Genomic DNA, 6,000 nt, shown 5'->3' with positions numbered 1-6,000 from the left:
ACATTCAGCTCAATACAGCTCTGTATTCTGCCTTGCCACACTGGACAAATCAAAGGTAGCTCCTAAGAATAGCCTTAATGATATATAAAAACAGATTAATACATCTCTTGGGAAACTATTTCAAGGAAGCTGAGAAGCTGAGACAGCTCTGAGAAAGAGTCTACATCCTGACCCCAGCCAAAAGTCACTCAGTTGTCTTGCTAATGCTCAGGCTTAAGAATCAAACAGTGCCCAGCAGTGAATGGCTCTGGATAAGCCAGTCTTGTCATGGTGTGCTGTCTGCAATGGCTGGACTTTGCAATGCCAGCTAATTTTGAACCTCAGGTCCAGCAAGTGGAAAGTACAGTTGATGTCTGTATCAGGCTCACACCTTGCCACAAGCACTTCAGCTGCAGCAAGGGGCTGCCCAACCTCCCCCAGTCCCTTTCCCGGGTGTGTTTCCCTGACCGGCTGAGGCATTAACCCATCCTCAGGCTGTGCCACCTTAAGGAGCTAATCTGCAGAAACAGAGAAGTGGTCCTACTTCCTGCTCATTATCAAAACAATGGAGAGAAGATACAGATCATCTCTAGAGCTGCCGAGGAACCAGAGGGGTTGTAGAGCCACTCCTTTCGGCATGAGACTTGTTCAGTCATGTTATAGAATCTCAGCTATTGTAAATACAGCAGCAGCTCTCTGATTCTCCATTGCAGACATTGAGTTCATTGAAATCAGCAAATTGTAAAGCAGATTCAGGAATGTGACACCAGCTGCTACTTTCGAAGGACAGTCAGGGTGACTTCAACTGAAAAATGGCATGGTCTTTTCCACCAGTTACCACCTAAATTTCCTTCTCTTGAGAAGATTACAGGTATCTCACAATAAATCCTTTTGGGAGACATTACATCCCAATACAAGGCAGCACCAGCACCAATCCTGTATGAATCAAGGTTTTCGCTGAACTGATTAGAGAACCTTTATTGCACAGTAGAGCAATCAAGACAAGTACACATCCGTTTTAAAAACAAACAAAAATAAACAACCTTTGTAATCTTATGACTGTAAACACTTGTTTTATTGAGTGACTTACCTTCCCCCTACAGAGCAAAGCAGCTATTGCATCAAAGAGTCAGCCACTTAGTCAGAAAGGCAAACACTGGCATTGCCACGAGAAAGAAGAGTTTTATAGCCTTTAAAGCAGCCTGATACAACTGCACCTCCTGCTACCTTTCCAGCTGGCAGTGTAGCACGAGTGGATGTTAGTCACCACTCTCTGAGATTGCAGTGGGCACATCCCATTGCTACAGAGCTCAGAGTAGTGTTACTTCATAAGAGAAGACAGTGGTTACCCCAAACAAATAAGAGAAATAAAACCAAAGTATCTCCGTGTTCTTGTAAAATATGATGTTACATTAAAAATAATGTGAAAGTAATTGCAAGTAGAAGCAGGCTGAGGGAGGCAGGGAACATCTTGCCAAGTGATATTTGCAGGACTTGGCTTGAGAGCAGCCCAGAGTGTCATGACACCGGAGCAGACTTACTGCAAGCTCCCTTCTTTGCTAACAGAGGCACTTAGAACCAGCTACAATCGTTTTGCTTTGCTTTAATCATTAATCAGAGGCAAGTAAAATGCAATGAAGGAAAGCAAACGTGCACTCCATTGCACAAATACAAGCAGGTATTTGAAAAGCAGGCCAGATTACCATGGCTAATTTGGGGGAAAGGAGGTGAGGAAGAGGGAGGAGAGGATCTTGGAAGACAAAACTTTGCTTTATTGGGAAATTTCATTCACAGCAGAGATTCCTGAGTTTTTATTTCACATGAGCAAAAAAATGTCATAGTCTCTGCTGAAGGTGGCTTGACCTGTGGCAGTATGGGATTAGGCTGTTTGAGCTGTGAGATTTTAATTACCAGGGCACTGGAAACATTCTGAAACTACCTCCCCAAGTCTCTTCCCTGTAGCAGCACTAATTCTCCTGTGTCACTGCAATCTAGCTTCCTCAGCAATATACTGCTGCAATCCTGTCTTATTTGCAAGGAGTACATCAGCACTGAAGGCAAAGCTTGCTGGCAAGGCTGACAGTGTGGTCCTCTGGAAAAAAGGGATCTGATGAGGAAGGAGAGAGTCCAGGCTGACCTGCCATTCACATTCTTACTTTGCAAGTGTTTTCATAACCATCAGTCCTGAAAACTGAAAGTGAGATCCAAAAGAAGAATTAGGAAGGGGGAGAGAAAACAGGTTTCATTGATTGCTAGATTTGTAGATTATGGCTATTGGTAAAAATGACAGCACCTCTAGTCCATGGGGTACAGGCTCAAAGCCTATTAATGCACTACAAGTAAAATGATTTGGGCATCTGAAAAGAGAAAAATCACAGTGTGAGATTTAAATCCTACTTTGTATGTTGAAAGCCGCCGTTTCAAGAGGGAGAAGTCCAACGCCCCATTCACATGCTAATTCACTTGTTTCAACAAACTGGTATTCTCCTTCACCTCTTCACATTAGCATGAAATGAGAAGCTGGAATCTGCATTTTTCAAAAGACAACCAGGTTTCAAAATTTCCAAAATGCAACTATTCAAAGATGGTTCATACATGCTAAATGCCAGAGTATTGTAAATGCAATACTCATTTGCCTCCTGCATCCAGAATGTAATTTCCATTTTTATTTTAATCGCTAGTGATCCATTGTTCCAAGTTTCTTTAAATAAATGTCCCCCACCGCTGCCCATAGCTTCTGCAGAAACAATTTTGAATATTTTGCAGGCAAAAATAGCAGATGTGTTTGAAATTTATGCCATTCCTCTCCAGAGTAGATGACTGATGAAATGCATATATCCAGGCCTGTGGAAATATGAGCCAGAAATAAATAGCAAATGAGATTATCCTTAAATTGATTTCTCTGCAGTACATTCTGATTAACCAGCAAATCAAAGATTTTTTTTTTCCAGCTGTTCCACAAAGATCACATTCTTCATTCTCTGCATGTGTAGCTTCTGGTACGTAAGTGCTTCTTTCAGCTATCTGAGGGCTTTTCTGCTCTGCTGTCCAAAAAGCTGTGCCTTCTTCCTTTATGTCTGAACTTTCAAATGGTAGTTCTAATATTCTCTTTGTTCTCCTTAAAAGAGTCTGCCACAAAATTTGTTGTTCAGATCTGTTACAGCCTGTTTCAAAACCAGTGGTCTTGCTGAAAGCATTGTGGTGCACTTGGTCCTTCTTAAAATGTTAACACAACCCATAGGACAACATGTCTGAGCCAGTGGGACATTTTGTATCACTAGGTTTTTCAGAAATCAGACCCAGTGTGTTTATTTGATAGACCACCTGTGATATGGTCAGCAGATACTTCAAGGACTCTGCTGCTGGTGTCATGATGAGCTGTCCAGCCTGAAGTTCATAATGGTACCAAAATATCCAGAGCCAGTGTTCTAATGTGCCCTAATGATAATTTACCCCCCACGCCCAAGGTCAATGATCAGTATGACACCAGTCTATGTGTCATGACAAACAGCAATATGATGCCTTTACCTTTGTTCTGGTGCAAATGTGCAGCTAAATTTCAGATGCTAAACAGTGGCCCAGATGTTCAGCTGCCTGTGACCCAAGGTTTGCCTTTGCTGTAGCACAGCTGTGATGCCATGGCTGAGTCTTGCTCAGAACATCCTTGTCCAGCTGCAAGAAAGAGTGTAGGCTAATGCCACATGAAAGTAAGTTCACAGGCAGAAGTGAAATTGTAAAGGCAGTAACATTTAACTGGAAAATACTGAGGAGGGGCAAAAGTTGCAACACCCTCAGAAAGAAGGCAGAGACTCGGCATACAGCAGCTTGGCCAAAAAAGGGATCATGGTCCTCTCCAAAGAGTACTCAGTACTTGAGTACTCCTTAGCTGAGTAGCCTCTTAGTTGTCCCTGGTAATGTATGTCTTTGTGGATACAAATACTTGCTGTGTGTTTCTACACCTTGCTGTCTTTAGCATAGGAGAAGGTATCCAAGGAAAAATGACCCATTGAGGAAAGGTTGCAGGTGTGAGCACTAGTCCTGGCTCTCTCCCTCCTCTGGCCCTGCTTTAACTTCTTGCCACACGGTCACACTTCAAAGCCTAAAATTACCAGATACCACCAACTAACACAGAGCTGGATAACAAGCAGCACTAGATAGTATTGCTGTCTAACAGAAGGGGTTGCTGTGAAGAACTTTTTTCCATGACTAAGTGGTATCAACACACCCTCTCTATCCATATTTAAAGAGAGATTAAACTAGGGCATTAAAATTCTGACAGGGCTTCTTTAATCAGAAGAAGGAAGGAATCAGTTCTCACTAGAGGGCAGAGAGAGCTTGGATTTTATACATCCTGTTCCACACCGGAATGATAAGGTGAAAGGTGAAAACCAGCAAGGTTGAAAACAGCTACACTGTGTGGCTGAACTCTCTCAAGGCCAAATTGCAGCATGCCTTTAAAATGCTGCAACCCCTTGGCATCATAGACTATAGGATAGGGCAGGGGGTTATGTTACTTCTCTGTATGAAATAGAATTTTTCCTGTGTCTGGTACCATATCCATCAACACTGCAGAAGAACAAATCCCTGGGACAGTCCTGACTGGTACTTCATGGAGAGGCAAGGAGAAAAAAGGGGAGAAAAGTATTGCACGGCAGGCACGTTCTTACTGATCAATGGCAAAATTCTCCACAAGCTTTAATTTAAAAGAAACAACATACAATGTAGAGACCACTGACAGACAAATTCAAGAACTCCTCCTATATGAAGACTGGGGGAAATTTCACATTAAGTATCAGGAACAGTATCTCCACATAAATTTGGCCACTTGGGTTTGCACCTTAGGGCTATGTCTGTACAGTGCTTTGAGGAGTTGGTATTCCCAATTGTTCACATTTTGGACCAGGTCTGGGCAGGGATGGCCTGCTGGCAGCTGGGGAGCAATAGGTGTGCTCCTGGAGCACATCTCCCCCTGTGGTTTCCCACAGCAGCATCCTGCTGGAGTGCTTGGAGGTCAGGCCCCCTGGGCAACCCAAAGCATCATTAGAAACGCGATTAAAGGGTTTGCTTCACAGCCACTAATCCAATTTAAACCTTACTGTAGACACAATCAGACCGACAATCATGTAAAAATGCATCCCTGAGGAGTTGTTTGCTTTGTGCCAGGCGGGGAGTGGACTTCAACACAAGCTGGAGAACCAGCCCAAGTTCCCGGCACAGTGTCTCCGTGTCTCCACGTGGAGGGCAGGGTTCAAGAGCTGCACGTGTATATAACCTCTCATGCCATTAGCTTTCTTGTGTTGACAAGGATGAAATTCAAAGCAAAAAGTACAATAGCAATAATTTCACTGAATTTGTGATTATTGCAACAGGAGATGGAGTGTCCACCTAGCAGGACTAATAGAGTAGGATCTGAGCAAGAATTGAGAATGGCATCCATCACGTGCTTTGATTTACATTTTTTGTCTACGTGGATGGTTAAGAGACAAACAAGCCTTGATTCTGTTTATAGTATTGGTGATAGCAATCTTAAGTCCTATCGAGGACTGCATGTGAAAGGATGGAAGCGGTAAAAATATTCTGTAAAAATTGTTCTTTCAAATCAGTACCCAGGAGAGGCTGCACCATGCATTATTTCCTCCCAGGTAAATCACAGATCCCCCTAACCTTCCAGATGTGTGACTGCTGCTGCAGTGACAGCCAGGGTCATACCACTGCTTGCAGACTTAAAGCAGCCAAAACAACACTCCAAAAGCAAAGACGGCAATATGACTGGACTGAAGGCAGAGAAACTGAGCTTTGTGTGCTAATAATAAACTGTAAGCCTGCCAGTGAAGGCAGGAAGCTGCAATAAAAAGATGATACACATGGAGCCAGCCTGTGCATGGAGGAATTGCAGTGTCCTGTTGATGCCTTTTTTGGGCTTACCTAAAACAGAGGCCAGACAAAATGGAGAGAATAAAAAGTGGGAATATTTAATGATGGCCCTTCAGGTACGTTAAGGGCAGACAAAGCCTCCCCTAG

The sequence above is a fragment of the Prinia subflava genome, chromosome 3 (genome assembly GCF_021018805.1).
Source record: "Prinia subflava isolate CZ2003 ecotype Zambia chromosome 3, Cam_Psub_1.2, whole genome shotgun sequence".
Lineage (NCBI taxonomy): Eukaryota > Metazoa > Chordata > Aves > Passeriformes > Cisticolidae > Prinia > Prinia subflava.
This window is presented reverse-complemented; position numbering follows the sequence as displayed.